This window comes from Crocodylus siamensis, chromosome 5 (assembly GCF_052110815.1).
Source record: "Crocodylus siamensis isolate JL-2025a chromosome 5, ASM5211081v1, whole genome shotgun sequence".
Classification (NCBI taxonomy): Eukaryota; Metazoa; Chordata; order Crocodylia; family Crocodylidae; genus Crocodylus; species Crocodylus siamensis.
In genome coordinates, this window is record NC_143399.1 from 21,929,556 (window position 1) to 21,950,431 (window position 20,876).

Here is a 20,876-nt window from a genome sequence, read left to right on the forward strand (position 1 = left end):
GGCAATGCAGCGAACTTGTTTGCTGGTGTGGTGTGGTGTCGGATCAAGCGTTGTAAAGTCAAAACCAACATCGGAAAGTTGAAACAGGGTGCCAATTTATAAATGTTGTAAGTGCGAAACGCTGTAACTCGAAACGTAAGTTGAGGACTGCCTATACAAGGAAGTATCCAGTTTTCCTCTGCAGTGTTCAGTCCTGAGAGGCAAACTTCCCATTAACATTTATACGGAAGAAATTAGGGGTGATCAGTACTGACTGAAACTCAGGCCCTCTGTTTTGGTGTTTAAGTACTAATGTAGGCAGTCACCCTTGAAAATGTTAGACTAATTATAGCTATCTGCAACAGGACCCACACTGGTGGATTCTGGTAGGCATGTAATAAATAACTACCTGTAAAACAGCCATCAGCCTTACCAGTATTACCAGAATGGAGGGGAAGGATGGTGCAGCCTTAACTGTCACTTCAGTGAATCTGTCGTCTTGACAAGTCACACAGTAAAATGGGTAGAATAGAGCAGAAAGGAAACCCCTCACTGGGGGGTCTGGGAGGTGACTGAGGCACTCAGTTGGGGGCCAGATGTAGGGGACCTAATAGCCCTAGAAATTCTCTTCAATTGATACAATCCTTTCAGTTTGTTCTTTGGGGCAGAGACCATCACTTACTATGTACTAGTACACTGCCCCAACCTTTGGGTGCTACCACAATGCAAACTGTAACTGACTTTAACCAGGTATAATAGACACACAGCATAATACATACACCTAACTATGTATAACTTTGGGTTACATAATCACCACAGAAACTGTATTTCTGCTGGTCCAATTGATTACATATATTTTGAGGATAATACTGAAATATTCTGACTGTGAAAAAGACACTAGAGTCCAGAGGGTAATGATGTCCCTTGCTGCCCACCCTACCCCCATGGTTTCTGTGGATGATTATATTATATCCTAGCCTTACTTGTAGGTTATTCTTAGTTTATTTCATTCACAACATTTCTAAGCCTTTTCCTGATAATCATTTTATTCCCTTGTCTTCTTTTCATTTGGCAACAGCTGACCTGGCAGCAAGCCCAAAACATGGTAAATGACAAATCACTACCAGATGAAGCTACGAGTTTTACACAGAGCATTTCCTCCAGCCACAGAATACTTTGAGGCCCAATAAAATTACTGAAGTGACTGAAAATTACACTGAGATCAATCTTTACATCAAGGTTATAGAAAACCATCTAATATTCACACTGATCCTCAAAGCCATGAATTGGGAAACCAGCTTAATGAAGCCACAGGAAAGATGCAGGGTGAGATTCACACTGGTTATAGAAATTCAAATCCACAGCAACCCCAGTGACTACAGAGATACATATGTGGAACTGGCCTTGCACTAGAGCAGGAAGGGCCCTCTGCTCCATAGCACAGAGGAAATCAAGAGACATAAATGTACTGCAAAGAGGAGCAAGCCCCATAGCATCCAACATACTGATGGATTTTGCAAAGTACACTCCCCACATGGACCACAGGGGTTGAAGGATGCAGGTATAGTTGAAGCAGTCAATAGGTGCTGATGATACACCTCGTGAGGGCCTAAGCACACAGACTTTCATTTTTCCACAGATTCCTGCATCCTCTGTCAGAACCCAAATTCTCAACATCAGTGACTACAGACTGAAAAAATAAGGAGATTTCCTTGCATCCTGTTGTGCCCTTCCACAGGTGATTCCACAGGAGGGTACTATGAGACCCCAAAACCATCAGACAAAGGATGAGACATTAAGGTTTTCAATGGTGTTGGATTATTTTTTTTCTAAATAGGCATCTTGATCCAATACCTTTAAATTGGAATTGGCCCACGAGCCCTCATGCAGGGTTTCTACTTAGCTTAAATTTTGATGAACATAGAGCTCTGAAGCTCTGAATATAATAGTTTTATGGGAGATACAAAATGATACAGTGGAGGTAAAGTGAAATTTTCCTAACACAACATAACATAGGCTGAAAAATGCATGGCTATGGATGCATGGCTAAGTTACAGAAAGCCAGCAGAACCCTAAACAAAGAACTGCTTTTTAAGTAATGCTCCTCAGAAATCTTTAAGATGAGTGAATCAGCCTTTTGAAAAATGTTTAAAAGAAAAATCAGAGAAAGGAAAAGACTCAATAACAGGCGTGTTGTTGGCTGTAGTTCTATACACCCTCCATGCCACACAACTTGTTTTCATAATAGCTGGAAAACCACTCTCTAAAGAGGGGTGTTGTTTGATTTTGTGGGAAAGTTTATAAGATACTGAATAGTCATATATACAAACACAGAGTACACACAGTCTATCAAGCTCACTTAGCTCTTTCCAAATTCAATCCTCACCCACTAAGGACTTAATTCAACATTCATAAAGTATGGTTAGGAGAACAGGACATCTGTTGCAAGCCTATTACTGGATGTTTGGAAACAGTGCACATTTGGGCTTGTCTTTAAAGCTAAAAAGAGTTGGAGGTACTTGGTCATCCAGGCTACATGTAAAACAAACCACTTTGAGGTGAGTGATTTGGGCATTAACCCATCCCCACCAGTCTCCCCAGACAGACCACAGAAGGACCTAGGATATGCTGGGAGAACACTATTTTGTTTTATGAACAGAAGTTACACTGAAGTCCCGAGTGGCCTGTCACAAAAGATGACTTTGCAATGTTATGAGTCAGTGTGAGAAATAAAGAGCAACTCTATAGTACTTTTCTTCTTCAAAATGCTTTTAAAACATGGATTGAGCTTCCCAATACCCCCGTCAGGTAAAGAATGTTATTAGCTCCATTTTAAAGATGGGAAAACTCAGGCACTGAAATTAAACTAGGTCTTCTTACAACAGCCAAATTACTAGATACAGCACATTAAAGAAATGAGATTAACATCCTCACCCATCTGTTCCAAACCAAACGTCGCTACCACTTGAGCTAAAGGACTCCCTTGTCAAGCAGTTAGAGAAGTCCCTACTTCTTTCAGTGGGATAGTCACTAGAGGGCAACATCATTTCACACTTTCAAAAACAAAGCCAGTACAATACCAAGCAACTTACCCATAGCCATCAGTGGCTCTCATGAGTTCCCGGCGTGTACGGGAGTGATTGGAATGCAATGAGTTGTGCATTGTTCATCAGCAAGTTCATCATTCTAACCTTCCCTTTTCATTTTGTTAGCCTAATTGGTGTCTGGATAAATATTAGAGCACCAGAGCTGAATCAAGCTAGAGCCAGGGCTGATCCTCAGTAAGTATCATAGTGGGAGGTCAAAATAAAATGAAAGCGAAGACCCTTTTTTTGACAGCCAGATTCCAGCACTGGCTAGTGGGTGGGAAATCTGAGAAAATAACCATAAAAGCCTGAATTTGGCACTTCACTAAGATATTACTTTATTACCATTGGAGTGACCGTGCTTTCCTGACATGTTTTTCTTTCTTTAAGCAGCTTTGAAGTTAAGCATCTCTTGAGAAATAATTCCACTACATCACTTTCTGAGCTACGCAAGCTCAGACCTTCTCATTTTGCAGTCCCACACCCTCCCTTTTCGGCCTGAAACCACAGGCCGGGCCGGGGCCACCCAGGACTGGAGCAGAATGAATTCCAGGCAAATTCCGCAGCCAGCCTGGCGTTTCCTCCAGTACAGAGTAGTGCACTAAATGGTTACAATAAGCACGGCAGCATCGACAAACTCTGAGTGCTTTGGACTGGGGAGTAAAGCACTGAAATTTCAGTGAGCTGGTAGATGGTGGTAAAGGAAACTTCAAAGGGTCAAGTCTAGACGATATTTTCCTGTCTCAGTGAATCGCATACAGCCTGGGAGAGAAGAGAGAAAGGAGGCCTGTCAACCCTCATTGACCATAGGTAATGGTACAGGGTAATTTCTTCTGATAATGTCACCAAAAAAGGAAATCCTACAGACTAAACTCATTAAGGTCGGAGGGAAATGTCATATGGGGAGTTCTATTTTTGCAGGCGAGAGGACAATAGGACTGAGTTTGTGTTAGGAAAGAAATCTGTTGTGACACGGAGATTTATGACTTTTGTAAGTTCCTTTTAGTGATATGGTTTTTAAAATCTAGCATCCCGTTTCCCGGTCAGAAGCTGTCTTTTTTTTAAAAATGCCAAAAGCTATTTTGAAAGAGAAAAAGGAAGGTGTGTGCATTACTTAACAGTGAGCTTTTTGGAACCATTTGAGAAACTGCATATCACTTACACTATTTTACTGAAGTGAGTTACTTGATAAATAAGACACTGCATTTATACTGGGGCCTGTTCCAAAGTCAGCCTTAGCCAATAGAAATATTTCTGCAAACACTGTCCTGTGATAGAAAAAACAACCCCCTGCCCCTCTGTCTAAGGTAAAAACTATTTTACAGGTATGGAGACTGAGGCACAGAGGTATAGTATCAAATTCTGCTGTCTTTCATATACATGTAAATTTGGAGTAACTTCACCAAGTCAATGGGATAACTAGTTAGACTTGCAGTGGTTTAATGAGAAGAGATTTTAGCCCTAAATGATTTGCCCAAAGTCATACAAGCATCTGCTAGAAGTAGGAATGAGGCTCAGGTCCTGGCTGCCAAACTATTGTCCTGTTCTATACTTCATGTGATTTTGTAGCTTGATATAACACTTGGAGAGAATGCCTGTGTTTCTCTTCTTCTAAATTTGTAACACTGAGATGAAATCTTAGCCACATTTAAATCATAACAAAATCCCCAGTGATTTAAAGAGAGACAGGACCTGATCCCTCATCTTTTATGTTTTAATGAAAAGATTCTTTTTAAAATTATATAGTAAATGAAGTAAGATAAATCTGAAATAACTGCTGTGCAATCTGGCAAGCTTCCAAAAACTGTTCTCTTGTACATTTAAGTTCAAACTATCAAACAGGTGCATACCTACAGATTGGTATGCAATGTTCTACTGTATTATATGTATGTACAACCCATATCATGGGAGACAAACAAAATAAACTTAACATATTCAAAAGTAGGTGTGCAGCTAAATATATGTGAAAAATATCTGGACATCAACTAATCAAATAAAATAAAAATCATTTTTGTATTATATTAGGCTGGTCAGAAAAATCTTGAAGAATTATTTTCCATTAGAAAATGCCAATGTATCAAAAGCAAAACATTTAATAAATTCATATAATCTTTGATGGAATTAGTTTAAATTAAAATTAAATGGGAGCATTTTAATAAGTTTGAAGTACATTTTGACTTTTGGAATGAACATTTTCATTTTCCATTTTGAAGGTGCTATTGTAATACAAAATACAAAATTAAAAAATATGAATTTAACAAAAGAATTCTGATTTTGGAAACAATAGTCTATGCTCAGCCTACAAAAAAAGTTTTAATTTCACTTCACAGGAAATTTCAATGTTTGTGTTTGTTTCATTCCAGAATGGAAGAAATTCTGAAAACATAAGATTCCCCCCAAGATGAAAAATCCAGTTCCTGCACTATCCCCACTACATTATGTCTAATGTACTCTCCTTCAGCATACTCCAAAATATCAACATATAATTGGCTTTCAGGTGAGCACACATATATTTCATTGCATACAAGCATGTTTTCATTAAAAACCCTTAACAATCTGTACAAAGACCAAATCTTTCAGTCATTATTCGAAATCTCCCATTGAAGTCATAGACAATTTGACAACCTGACTTGGTCCATAAATGGACTTGCTATTTTACTTTTCAAACTTATAACATCTATACTTTGATATGTTATCACTAAACATGCAACCAGATTTTGAACATCATCTCAAATTATAAAAAATCTATTATATAAATTGAAGCACTTAGCTAAAAGATACATTTAATACATCATACAATAGAAGCTATGCTTTAATTAAATCAATTAAAACATTGTGGCTCTAATTCAAGAGTGCTATTTTAACTAAAACTGGTGTTGTATACAGAATAAGTCATAAATGACAAAATATCCTATAGGCTAAACTCTGCTCGGCAAAGTAAAACAGGCATAAATTCCCTGCAAACAGGTATATACACATACAGTAAAAGCAGCATGAATATACGTCTATATAGAATTACACACAGCATTTGTGTGTGCAAAAGAAATCATTCCAAGTATCCAGTTGGATTCGTGGTACCTTACACATATGTGTATTCCAGAAATAACCAGATGCAAATACATGGTGTTGCACTAACAGGCAAAGATGGTCACTTGAATTCTGGGTACCCTGAAAAGTCTGTTCCGCAGCATTTCTAGAAAGAAATTCAAGCACACAAGGATAAGATATGGATGTTGAGATTTTCAAAAGCACTCAACGTTAATCTAGTCTTGTTCCCACTGGATGCTGGGGTTCCATTGGACTTCAGTGGGAGCAAAGTAATATTAGCAGTGAATGCTTTTGAAAATCCCACCATAAAGGATTTAAAACTGTTAGAGCACATTTTTCCACTTAAAGCTATGGAACTGAATATTGTGCTAGGGGCTCAAATATTTAGGCTCCATTTAGGCTCAACTATGAGATACAAATGACGGACACAACAATTTAAGGCACTATTTATATTGAGAATTTATAGGCAGATAACATTCCATGATGATGGCAATGAGCCCAGCCATTTTCCCATTAAAATCAAAAGACTCATTGTTCTTCCCTGTGCGCAGGATAAGCCTGACTCAGGTCTAAATAAATTCTTTCCAAAAGCATGTTGCAGATTGTTAATTTCTCACATAAGGTATAAGCCTGCTGCAACTGCAGTCAAAGGCAAAACATCTATTGACTTCAGTGGGATAGAATCAAATGCTGAAGGTATGTTGAAAAAATGACTTTGAAATCCATTTTTAAGTGCACACATACTTCATGTAATCTGTCGCTGAGACTGTTTATAAGTACTGCAAATTGTGTACGTATAACCTTGAAATAACCTTTTCCTTCACAGTATACCATTTTCAGAGGAAGATATTAGTCAACACTGCTGAAACTGGAACCATTAACTTTTCAAAGCCTTCCCAAAAAAAATCACTGTTTTGTATGAGGAGCTTTAAATAGGAGGAAGTATGCATTTGCCGCTCAGAATATACTTTAGACATCACTTCCAGGTCAAAGCACAGTTCCAAATTATTTTTTCCACTTCCTGGTTGATAGCATCTTTGCATCTTTAAAATGCTTTTTCATCACATCCATCTACTCATGTTTGGTCTTTGGTAGCACCTGACTTCAACTATAACAGAAAGGAGGTACATAAATTAACATAAATGCATCAGCAATGCGAATGAGAGTTTTGCCACCAATTCCAAAGGAAAGAGAGTTGTATTCTCCTTCCCATTAGATGAGAACGCAGAGCAATCTCCTTGCAGTTTCAGGATCTAAAGGAATAATATGAATCCTGATTAATATGTTTGGTGCAGCATGTAAACACTTGATCTTTATTCTTTTTCAGCATGGTGTTCACCAGTGTTTAATAGTTTCTTTTAGTATATGCATCTAAAAGAATGGCACTTACTATATCATTTACTGAAACTGACAACAGCAATTTTTTTTCAGTAAAGCTTGGTCTAAATTAAAAGGTAAATTGTAAGAAAGCTGCCTTATTGTAATTAACTGTACCATTCAAAACAGAAACTTGTGTACATACATGCATTACGCAAAATCAAATCCACACATTTTCTTTCTCTATGTTAATACTGTGTATCTTGATTTTCAACTGTATGAGGTTTTATGTAATCATTGTAAGATTTCTACAATATAGACCTCAGATAAATGGAGTTAGAAAGGATGAGGCTAGATCACACTACCATTCAAATCAATGGGAGTTTTACTGTTGGTTATTGACCAACAGTAGTGTTATATCTTCAAAGCAGGGCCTAAGAAGATGCATTACTGACTTGTCTATTTTTTATAGCTTCCAGGAATAACTCACTGTTTAGGTTATAAAATACACGTGTTTTAGCCTTGAATAAGGCTATTATCATATGTAGGAATTAAAATTATTTGTCCTATATTAAATTTAACGAATCCCATTTTATTTCTATGTGTACATTTTTATTGATAAATAAAAACTATGTTAAAAATAAACACAGTATTGTTAGGTAACTAAGTCCTCTCTGGTAAATCATATTCAGGCATATTACCAATCAGGTAAAATAAATTATTTTTCCAACTCATCTGTGAGGTGTTCAGAATCCACAACTCACACTGGCTTCAGTGAAGGCAATGGGTGCTCAGCACTTCTCAGGATCAGTGGTGAGAAACTTGAGTAACTATTGCCAAGACAATGTGTGAATGATCCCACATTCACTTGAAATACTGAATGTAGTATATCTGTAATTTTATTACAATGTGCACGGTATACGAAGACGTAAGATTAAGAGGAAGGAAGTGTTGATAGTTGCAAAGGGAGATGTGTTTTGTTCATCTCTCTCTCATTTTTGGTACAGATATTTCTGCCAAGAAGTCCTAGTCATCTAATCCTAACTAGTCACCCAACTCGTTCATAGATAGCCAGCATCATTCTCTTCCAGTACTTGAACTAAGGGGAAAGGGGAAGCAACTGGGGCAGCAGCCCACAGAACCGACTTGGAGGAAGATGCAAAACCAGCAGCTGCCACTGCCCAGGACACAGAACTGCCTGTTACACCTCTGCTCACCTTGTAAGAAGCTGTGCCGTGCTCACTGTGGTACAGAACTGAATGGCCACTAAAGCACCTACCTGCTTGTTTCTCTAATGCACTTGGCACACATTAACATAGCAAGAAAACATCAGCGATATCAAAAGAAACAAACAGAACAAATTATCAGGACTAGTGCACCTTATGATTTGGAGTCTGGTATTAATGTTCATCATATTAATCTGAGTGAATATTAGCACTTTCATAGGCAGACCTTACACAAGAGTCTTCCAAAAATGTGAATGTTGTCCATACGGATTTGAGAGAGAAAAGAGTTAGAGCTGGTTGCAGCACAATGGGGAGGACATTCCAGCTGTCATGAGTATAGTGGAAGAAGTCCCAGAGGTCGACACAGAGAAGGATCAGAAAGAGAGAGGTCATGCATGGGGCATGTGCAAAACCAGAATGAGAGACTATCATTCAAACACCTCACAAGGCTCCAAAATGCTGCCTGTTTTCCCTTCTAGTGAGCCCCTCTTTTTTACAGTCCAAAGTAATGTTCAAGTTAAATACTATTTCTTCTTCTCTCCCTATTGTGAGCATAGAGACCTCCAACAGAACCAATGACTACTGTTTAGACCTGTGGTGCCAGGAAGGCATCTCCTCAGTTCCTGGCCTAGAAGTTGTATCTTATAACAAAGGGGAAAACAAATTCAGACCACTTCCAACCTAATGAAAATGATTACCAGTATTTAGTAATTTCATTGTCTGAATAGCTTGGTAAAGTACTGGATGGAATGCAGCTAAGAAAGGATAAATGTGGGTTCCATGTATGAACTTACAATGATTTGTCTAACCAAAAACTAAGGGTCCCAAAATAACAGTTTGATAACTAGAACCACTGCAGAGTATAAACAGCAAAGTAGGATACAAATGCACTCTTTCCCTCCACCCTAAGTGCAGAGAGAAAGAATACAGTTGGAGACAGCTTTCGTTTCATATACATCCTGGCTCTTGATAATGAATGACTTCAGTCATCTCCTCACACAGACATAAAGTCTGCCTGTGCATCTTCAGGCGAGTTAGAAGGAGCCTTGGCAAAAGAAGTGACGTTGCTCTTGTAATGCAGGAGCCGTGGCAGGATTTTGAGGGTGTACAAAGCCTAGTTCTGCGTAGGGTCCCTCAGGGTGGTGCACAGACACAGTTAGATCTGCCAGGGAGGCAATATTCTGTATTGCTCTCAGTAGACTCTTACTATTCGTCTTAAGAGAGAGAGAATCTCAACTCTTGGTTCCACTCTAGGTTCAGTCTTGTGCCATGAAGTAGACAGACCACTGATCAGCTCTGCAATGAAGTTCACAATGGATTTTATTGAATACAACACATCTTTGCCCTCCATTCCCAGGATTTTCCTTTTAGTTTTAAAATTGAAACTAGAAGCTTTTTCTGTTCATGTGCCTTATCCAAACAATGAGTGTATATTTACTGATAGCTGGATTTGCCCCTAAATGACAACAGGACTTTTCTAGGCAGGATTTTTATTAGTGCTTCGCCTGCCCTTTCCTGAAGCGTTCCAAGTGATACGTTTTCAGTCCTTTCCTTAGGACTGTCCTCCCAGGATCTCACTGCCATTATATAAAAATAAAGTTTCAATTTATCTTATTACTGCTCTTCTCACAGTAAGCTATTATAAATAATTCTCCTCCAGTTCAGGAGAAGAATTCTACACCCAGATTATAGCAAGGAACAGCAAAACATTACAGAGAAGTGCTGCTTTGTATAAAGATTTTTCCAGGTAACTAGCCAAAGCTGACTAATTTTTAGAATGTTTATTTATACAGGTTAAAGCAAACACTTCCTTTTAAAAACTCCAGTAGTTTCCTCTGTCACTCTCCTCTCCCCCATTGTAATTCTGAGCTGAAGCAATAAAAAGGTTACATTTAAATTTCCAACTAGAAAGCCATGAGGTCTCGTGCCTTTTTTGAGTTTCACTCTGGAGATAATATCTTTAAAATGCCATCTAGACCAGGTGTATATACTAAAAACATGGTGTTGTCATGACCAGAGGAATACGTCTAAAAGTGCTATTGAAAACGATGTGTCAGGCCACGCCAAAAACTCATGGTCCCAATCCTTCAGAGACTTTAGCAGAAACCGCTTTGTGTAAGTAAGAGAAGACAGGACTCTTCTTACGTGAAAAAAATTACACTAAAAAAATCATTGTCCAATGTGTGCAGTGTGAATAACAGTTCCAAGCTGATAATTATCTCCATAAAGCTTGTTTACATGCAATTAATATGTTACCTCTTGTGCTTTGAAATTGAAGACTGGGGATAAGGGACCTGCCTGAAATGGGAACAGTACTGGGGCTATGCTAAATGGTGGTTACAGTATTTAAATGTATTAGTATCTCCTCAGGACAGCTGTCTTAAAAATTAGAAGACAGCTACAGACCATGTAAGGAGCAAATTCCCTAACCCTGTCAAGGACAGGGAATACTAAGCTAGTAGCCAAAGTGAATTCCCCTCAAGGGTAATGACTTTCCCCTTACTGCTTCCCTTGCTGGGGAATACTAGAAATTATTTTCAAATATAAAACTTCACTGCAGTACGTGAAGTGGGTGCGTTGTAAGAAAAATGCATTGTCTTGCTGCTTCTTCCGTATGTCCATCAGGATCAAGGCTGTTCCCTTGGGCCTGATTCTTCCACCATTTACAGAGGTGTCAGTCGAGTCAGTGGAGTTATACAAGCATAAAACTGATGAACATGAGAAGAATAAGATCCTTTAGTCAAACTATGGTTCTCACTGAAATATGTCCAGTCTTAAATGGAAAAAAATCATATATTGTGTATTAAAGAATTATAGCTTCGCTATGTATATAATTACAGAAACCATAAGTATGTCTTCCTTGCTGTATGCTTATATACAACCTTTTCAATGGTTGTAACCTACCATCAGTCTATGACATCTTTTGTTTGGTGCACTTTGACCTGGTTCAACTCCCTGGTAACTCAGTGGGACCACAAGGCATTAACAGGGCCACCTGTCTTCTTTTTCTTAACTGTCTTTCCAATAGTCCATCTTACAATTTAATCACTATAAACAACATTGCTGTCCCTGGGGACCTTGCTCTAGTATGCTAGCACAGTCTAAAGAGGGGGCTGCTTTACAATGGCTCAAGTTGGGCATCCATGATTTGAGGTCTCAAATCATCAACTGCTTTTGAAAATCTTGGTTAAAACACAAATATGATTCAAATGCAAACATATTTGATCACTGATTATCAAACCTAGGATGCAGGATCACACAGGTACTTCCACTACAATCTATGTCATGCTTAAAGCAAGCATACATTGACCTCAAAGCAATACTCATGCACGTGCACACACACGTGAGAAGCCTGTTAGGTGGGGTGGAGAAGGGAAGTGCAATTTCATTGAAAAAGACGACCCCCTACATGTTCCCAGGCAGAGCTGAGTTTGACATTCAAAGGCATAACTCAAATGAAAAAGAGGACCTTATGTGAGAGACAGAAGCTGCAATATTCTGCAAGTCAGTTTATAAAGAAATATACTTTGGCATTTGATGCTGATCTTGTATCTTGCCTGCATCCTTGACTTTTCCAGAAGATTTGAAACCTAGGCTGGACAGTTGCCCACTATTGGCACTGGGTTTCAGAACCTGTTTTCAATGACTGTAACATAAATTGTAACTTAAAACAGTGTCAAGAGTCTAATGGTGTTGCCTAAGAGACCTAGGAGCTGCTTTCACAGTTAATTCAAGCTAGCTCTATCTCCCTTTTACCTCTTTGCCTCTTTCTGGGCTAATGCACTCTTCTAAGTCCCTGAGCCCTCCCCTCTGCTCCTTCTGGTCTCCTACAGGCATCTCCACTTCCTCTCCGTAGGCGCTGTTTCAATATTTGAATGCTGTGGTGGTGAATGAAAGACATTTCGTTAATTCTCCAAAGCATCTTCCTTTGCTACAGTCTCCAGTAGCGTTTGCAATTAGAGATGTAACAAATAAATGCATACTTTATAGGCTGGGGGGGTGTATACACATAATATATAATCTAGACACACATATCATATATGTATTATATACAATAGATTTTCGCATGGGTGTGTTTGGCTATATCAATTACTCTTGTGACTATAACATAGGAGGGGAACTCTAGAGTACTTATTTATCAAAGAAGCAAATACCTACTTACATACAAAATAAAAACGAGTGTATATTTTAGCCTGTTTTAATAGAAACAGCCCCACAACCCGGTGCGATGAGAGAGAAGCTGTTACCAGCCTCTCGGAACGAGGCTCCCAGCCAATTGAGTTGCTCATTGCATCGGGCTGGCTTAAAACCCTGCAAACCTGGGACCAGCGCTTCCCTTCGCACCTGTGCCCGCTCTGCCGGCCCCCGGGCTGCGGTGTGAGCGCGGGGCCCCGCGGCTCCCTGCGCGGGGCGGGGCGGGCAGCGGGGCCCCGCGAGGCTCCGCACGGGGCGTGTGCGCGTCGCAGCCAGGGCAGAGGCTGCTGTTACCGACGTGGCTACATGATGTCAGTTCTCGTAGCCATTACTAACGCGAGGCGGAATAATTGAAACCAGACACGCGGAGCCCGTGAGGAAGCCCTAGTTTTTTTCCGGGGGGGGAATTATATTTGCATCGCAGACACAGGCGGCCCAGAGACCCGGGGGGCGGCCCACCCTTCCCAGCCCGCGGCTCGCAGCTCCGGCCCGGCTCGGCCGCGGGGCAGGCCCCTGCATGCGGGGCAAGACGGGCCCGTGCACCCTGAGCTGGGCGCAGCCCCGTCCAGCCGGGCAGCAGGAGCGCGGGATCGGGCCCGGCCCCTCCGCACCTGCGAGGACCCCCCCCCCCCCCGAGCAGAGTTGGGATTTTCATTGAAGGCGGCTGTTTGGCGAGGGCATCCCGGCGCTTCGCTGCAACCCTCTCGTCCCCGCGCCGTTTCCCGCAGCCCCGCTCTTATTTGAAGCTTGCCTCGAGCGAGCTCCCGCCCCCATGGCCCTCGCCCCCCGCAAAGGCACCGCCGGTGCGTGTCCCGGGGCTGGCGCCGGCGGCCGGTGCCCCTGGCGGCGCGCCCAGAGAAACGATAAACGTGGGCTGGACATTAAAACCAGCCCCCCTCCCCTTCCAAAAGGAGGGAAAAATTAAAAACAGCCCCCCAAACCAACCCACTGACAGAACAAACGCCTTTCCTTGTCAGGAATGAAACGCTACCGAGACGTTGCCGGATTCGTTTTGGCACGTGAACGCTTCCCTGTGCGTTTCCCCGTGACTGCTGCGAGGCAGGGGCCACCAGGGTGGCCAAAACAAAGATTTTTTTCCCCTCATGTAAATTGCTGTAAATAAGCAGCCCTTGCTCTATAATTGCCCTGTCTCTCCCCCTCCCTCTCTCGTGTAATTTGGAGTTGTCATCATGGGCAGAAGATGGCTGTGCACACTGGCGTGCGCGCTTCAAGGGCAAAAGCCCCTCACAATCCCGCCTGGGCGGTTCCCAAGGTGTCCTCGCACGAGCCCTTGACTTCCCTGTTAAACGCGTCAAGAGACGCACTTTGCCACCCGAAAGCGAGCGAATTCAGCGAACGGCCCGGCGCTGAATGTCCCCGACGTGGTCAGTGTTGGCAGCGGGGACAGGACGCCCACCCGGCCGGGTTCCTGCAGCCGCGAGCGACGCCGCCGCCGCGCAGCGCAGCGCGGAGCCACGTCGGGGGAAGTCGCAGGGCTGCGCTGCCGCGAGCAGCCCCCGAAACCTACTGATTTCGCCCCGTGCTCGATCGAGAGGAACCCGTGAAACGACACCCGCCGCTGTTTGGAGACGGCCGCTTTTCTGGAAAACAAAAAAAAATGAGCGCTCAAGTTTTGAGGCGCGCTGACGGCGGGGCAGGAAAGGAGCCGAGCTCCGGCCCCGCGCCGCCGCCGGGCTCCCCGCCCCTCGCAGCCCCCGGTGGTTGGATTTGCTCGACAACAACCTCCCGGGCAAAGCCCGGCCCCAGCCGCCCCCGGCTCCGCTGCCATTTGCTTCTTGCAGCTCTTTCATCCGCACAGCAACGAGACGCGGCGGCCAGCCCCTTCCCGCCGGCGCTCCGCACGTCCGGATGCGCTTTAAGGTCAAAAACCCCAACGAAGTGACTGCAGACAACTTCCCTGAGGTGCCCGCCCAGGGGAGCTCAACCCCCTCCCGCAAAGGGAGGCCTGCGCCTCGCCGTCTGTTCACACAATCCCGGCCCACCCCGGCCGCTCGTGGCGGGGCAGCGGGCAGGGGCCCGGCGTCGCGGGGCAGGGCCGCCTGGCAGCCAGCGCGGCGCCCGGCGGCGATTCAAGCGCAGCTGGTTGTTGCCCCGGGGGGGGGGGGTGCAGCGGCGAGCTCCCCCCGCACCCAGGGGGCGGCGGCTGGGGGGCTCCGGTGCAGCGGAGGGGCCCGGGCAGAGCCGCCCGCGGGGGCGCCCGGCCGCCCACTGCAGCAGACTCGCGCCGGGTGCCTCGCCCGCGTGGGCCTGCGGCCGCTCGCACTGTGCAAGTCGGCTGAGAGTCCTTAGGTGCGTGTAGAGTCAAGTCACGTTATACACGGGGGCCAGAGAAATCAATAATCGGCGGTAGCTGTGATTTTGTTTTGACCGTGCAACAAGGTCGGTGGAGAATATGCCTGCGCGTAATTAAATCTATTGGAACACGGCCCCACCACTTCAGCTGAAGGGAGTTTCGGCCCGCTAAGGACACGCGGAGGACGAGGCGGAGGGGAAGGGCCAAGGTTTCCCCCCTCCTTGAATCAGCAGACGCGCCACGCGCCCCATCTGCGTGTCTTGGTCGCGGTAGCCCCTTCCAACTGCAGGCCCCGACGTGCCAAGTCAGTAGAGTAGGGACAGAAATAAATGCAGGGGCTCGTAGAGCTGTTGCAGCTTATCCACTCCTCTTTCCCTGCCTCCTGGGGCCCTCCGCCTTACCTGAGCATCACTCTTAGGAAAGCAAATTGCCCAAAAGCGGTGGCTCTGGAGCAGATCGCTAGCTCATCCAATCGGGGAAGGGAAACAGGATCCCAGGCCTCATCTAACCAATCACAATTAACAGAGGCAGCGGGAACTCGGCACAGCTGTGATCAGAAGCCCGCCGGTAACGTCCCATCTCCCCCGGGGCAGTGGGGTACACGGGAGAGGGTGCCAGCCTCCTCTTACAGAGGGTGAACTCGTCAAATGCGTGTGGATTCATCGCTCGGCTTTGGAAAATAAATTAGTTGCTAAAACAATTGGGCATGGGCAATAACAGCCCACAACAAAGTCCTTATGGACTTCTTCACACTGACAGATGTGCTAGGGAGTTCAGAGAGTCTATGAGCTGTGTCCTGTGTGGTTTTAAGACTCCAGCTTCTGGCTCTCAGCTTCTCTTTCACCCAGCTGCAGTCAAATAAAGTGACCGTGCGGGTTTTGGTTACAAAGCAGAGCAACCTCTCCTCCCATCCCTAGCCCCATTTCCCACTCCCCGAGACATACAGGTGATCGGTGAGCAATAAGGAAGTGGAGATCTGTGCACAACTTCACTGGTAGCCTGGGGAAATGCAGTGCGCAAAAACAACTGAGGAAAAGTAGCGAGGGAAGGGAGAATATCAGTAATTAACGTCGGTGCTTTGGGCTGAGGGCCCAGGGAGAGGAAGTGCATGGTGCTGCCAGAAACCTGAGAGACTGGGGATGGTTCGAGCAGGCTTCTTCAGTCCCCTTCTCAGCCAACTGGGGTAGAGTTCACACCAGCCACGAGAAAAGGCAGTGGGATGAATCCCTGCTAATTCAGCTCTTTCAAGAAAGGGAAATGCCAATACCTGATAGTGAGGGGCTCCTCTTCACATAACACCACGGAAGAGGAGAGATGGAGGCTACAAGACTTGAAGCCTACCAGAGCCTCCACTGCCCCTGGCCTCCCATACTTCAGATGGGGGGAGAGAAAATTTGCTAAGGTGGCACCTCTTGGTTTTCAGGGAATGATTTTCCCTCCAGAACAGGAGACTGGCAATTCTTAGGGCAATTGGGAAAGCTGCTGATGCATTCTCCTCCCCTGCCCCCAAGGTTCACACTCAGGATGTTATGAAACAGATTTTCATGGTCAAAACAGAAATATGACTCTCTATCCTGGACTTAAGGACAAGCTTTCAGGCTGGAACTGCAGCAGGGAAGCAGTTATAACTCAGACCACCCACTGGTCGATGCCTTTAAATCCCTGCACACCCAAAAGCTTGCCAATAGTTTTGGTGGGCACTAGACAGACCTGCTATTCCACTTAGGGCATAGACACAGGACATGCTTAGGCCAGTTTAGTGACTTCTACTTGGACACGAATGGATGTAAGCTGGAGAGGATGGAGCTAGGCTCTTCTCAGTGGTGACAGACCAGAGAACAAGGACCAAAGGTCTCAAGTGCAGCAAAGGAAGTTTCGGTTAGGTCTCTCACCAGGAGGGTAGTAAAACACTGGAACAAGTTACCCAGAGAGGTTGTTCAATCTCCATCCTTGGAGGTTTTTAAGACGCAGCTAGGCAAAGCTTTGGCGGGGATGATCTATTTGGGGATGGTCCTGCTCGGAGCAGGGGTTGGACTAGATGACCTCTTGAAGTCCCTTTCAACCCTAATTTTCTATGATATAAAGGAACAGTGGATGGGTGTCATCAAGCAATCTGCGGTAGAGTTTCCCCTGAAATAATCAGGGGTAAAAGTGTAGGTGTTGGCACTCTCCCACCACCCATACCAAGAACAGCAAGGCAGGGACGTGAATTAGGAATAGCAGCCTAAAGTCCTAAATCCTGCGATTAGCTGCTTGTCTGACTGATGAGAAGCCGAGTATAATTTACAGCCCCATCCCAAACTACGGCAAGTTACAGCTGTGTAAATGCCTGCTGTGTACTCAACCTGTTCATTACAATTGCTATTGCAGTAATTTTGGGAGGTTAAGACTTGATAAAGTTAAGGCCGGGAAATCTAACCGGGGCAAAGTAAAGAAAGGTGGTAGGTAAGGAGCTCTGATGATTTCAAATCTACCCCGGTTAACTCGCTTCATCTCGGTTTCACAGGTGGGAAAACCTAGCGCAAAGAGGTTCTCCCAAAGGCCACACGGCCAGGAAATCCGCCCCTGCAAGCTGAAGTCACTAGTGTCACCGGGGCATTCTTTAAGCCACTGGCCACTATGAACGAGCAGGGGCTTTCTTGGAAAAAACAGAATTGGCCTTAGCAAGAAGAATCTCAGTTTGAAAAGGCTCAGGAGAGGAATACATCAGAAATACCTCTGCTTTTAGATTAGATCCTATGCATAATTCATGATGCGGTCCGCATTATTCCTGCTAATTTCAAAACCATATGAAATTCCAGCAAATGAATAATTATGTCGCTTCGTCTTCTTGATCCTTCACTCCCATCCCTGCCTGGCTGCGAGCGCCTGTGATTACAGAATGAGCACGTCCGCGAAGAGTTAAAAGACGTGATGTTTAACAAAGGCTCAATTATCCGCCGAGGAGCCGAGGCTGGTTGGGCTCGGAGCACCCGGCGCGCAGACACCGCAAAGCGGCAGCCTCAGCTCCCGGGGACCGCCCGAGATGCCTTGTCTGGGAAAAGCGCAGGAGGCTCCGTCCTTCCAGCCCGGAGGCTGCCTTCCTTCCCTCCGCTGCAATCAGGTCTATTCATTAGTGCTCGTCTCGAGAAAGGAAGCTATCATCTCCCCCCTTTCCGTGTGAAGTGTGCCACGGCACGCGGGCACCTGCCTGCCAGTGCCGCGCTTATGGGCAGAGCATAAGGCCCGGCGCGGGCTCCCGGGTGTGTCTGAAACAGTTTCGCTTAAAAACGAGAGCAGGACCAGCGCCCGGGCCTGTGCCGAGGCTCCTGCAGCCGCAGGCGGGCGCCCGGGGAAGCCCGGAGCTGCTCCCAGGCCGGTGCCCCCTCTTGACAACTGCTGCTGGTGACAAGCTTGTCGCTCAGCCTTTCCCCCCCTCGGGGGGAGTATCTGAGAAGTTTCTCCCGCGTGCAGCCGAGGAGCACCCCGCCTGCACGCAGCTGCGCCCCGCTTCTGCACAAGGACGAGGCTGCGGCTCTCCCCGTCCCACCCCGCGCCTCTGCGAAATTCAAGGGCGGTAAAACCCGCTCCCTATTTCAGCGGCATCGCAAGCCCACCCTCCCGCTCCCACTGCATCACACGAGTCCGCGGCGCGGGCAGCGCTCAGCTGTCCCCGGGGGGCGAGTGCCCTGGCCGGGGTCCCCGTGCGGGCTGCGGGGGCGCGGGTGACTGGGGCACGAAGGAGCAGGTCTGCAGACGCGGCTCTGGGCACCTGAGCCAGAGCCCCCTGCCTCCTCCGACCCACTGCTGCAGAAAACCCGGCGACTCCTCGCGGCACCCCCCCCCCCCGGTGTCGGGGGCTGAGCCGCAGCCGCTCCCTCCTACCTGCAGCCAGCCCAGCCCAGGGCTGCGTGCTCCCGAGTGACCTGCGCCGCCTTCCTCCCCACCGTCCCGGCGCCGGCTCCGCCGCAGCGGGCTCCGCCGCAGCCTGCAGACGGCTCCGCGGCTGGGGATCGCGCAGGCCAGGGCAAGCTCGGCTCAGCCCGGCCTGATCCCACGAGTCCCGCTCTGGGCTCCGCCGGGCCGCAGGTGCCCTCCCCGAGCGCTGCCTGGCAGATCTCACGCCTCTGCGGAGCCCCCCGCTTCTGTGCTCGGCCGGGCACCTACCGCTGTTTAAAAGCAAAATGGCCCAAGTGCCTTTGTCTTTGCAACCGCCACGTCCCAGCGCCGGGCGTTGCTGCTCAGCAGCAAAATGTTACACACGTGCTGCTCGCGGAGGGACGTGATCGGCACCCAGCAGTGCCGCGGGACCGGCCCGGCCGCTGTTCCCACCACGAGGGCTTGTCCCTGCAGGTGAACCGAGCTCTGCCACGACGGGCGCTTTCGGGGCAGCCCAGAGCCAAAGCGGGGGCAGAGCAGGCATCTCCCCGGGGTCTTCGCAGCCTGGCACAGGCGGCACCCCGGGCGGGTAGGGGGATGGGGGGTTGGTTTGAATAAGCGGGGAGGCGGCGGCGGCGGAAGAGAGGAGAGAGTAATCAGGGACGGCGAAGCGAGTGCAACGGGCTGCGGCTGCAGGGGCCGTCCAGTCCCGTCCACGGGGCCCTTCCCGCATGTCAGCCTCCTGCTCCAGCCCCGCAGCACCGGCAGGGGCCGGGCCCCAGGCCCCACTGAATCACCGGAGCTCTTCCACTGCTCCTGCCACGGGTGAGGCGGGGCTGCCCCCGGCATTCACCCGGCGCCCGGAGCCGGCGCGTCCCCGCAGGTGGCGGCTTCCCCTCCTCCATCTCCGCGGGGCCCGGCCCGGGGGCACCGCCGAGCCCAGGCCGGGCGGGGAGCGGGAGCGGAGGCCGCGGGCCCCGCGCCCCTTCCTGGAGCGAAGGAAGCAAGAACAAACCTCTCCCGGGCTCCCTCGGCGCCGGCCCGCGCTCCGGAGACGCGTCTTCCCCTCCGGCTGGAGGAGGCTGCAGGTCCCCTCGGGGCCTGGCCCGGCCCCGGCTGCGGGGGCTGAGCGCGGCCTCCCCCGCGGTGCGACCCCCCCGCAGCGGCGGGGCCCGGCTCGGGCACGGCCCGTCGGCTCCGGGCCGCTCCCTGCCCCGGGGCGCCGCGCCCGCGGGGCATTGCCGAGCGGCCGCTTTCCCGGCCCGACAACGGCAGAGCAGCGCGAAGCCCGGGGAAAGGCCCGGGAGGCGCCACGTGGCTCCCGTTGGGCCGCGCTCACCTGCGCGGGGCCAGCTCGCGCTTTAGGCGGGTTTCTGCGGGAGCCGCCCGCGCGGGGAGCCGCCTCGAGGCTGGCCCGCAGGCGGGGAAGGTGCGGCTGCTCATTAGCAGCGTCCTTCAGCGGTGCTTTCCGCGCGGCCGGGCGCTCAGATGCTCCGGCTTGTGTCCTAATGAGCCGCTTTACCACGGGCCCGTCGGGGGAGTAAGCGGGAGCCGCGGGCCGGGGCTCGGGCCTCGGCCGCCCTCTTTGTTCGGGCAGCCGGAGCCGTAACCTGAGTCCGTGTTCAGCCGGGGGCGTGGGGGGGCGCTTGTTGTTTCAAGCGAGCTGTGTTTTTTCCAGGGCCGGGGCCGGAGAGGGCTGGCGGCGGCCCGCGCCCAGAGGCGGGCCCTGCGCGGGAGGTGAGGCCGGGCCGCCCGCGAGAGGCTGCGGGGTTTGTTGGGTTTTTTTTTTCTGCGCGAGGTTCCTCCCCCTTGAAACAAAACTTTTTTTTCCGAAGGGGCTGACACCAGTGGAGC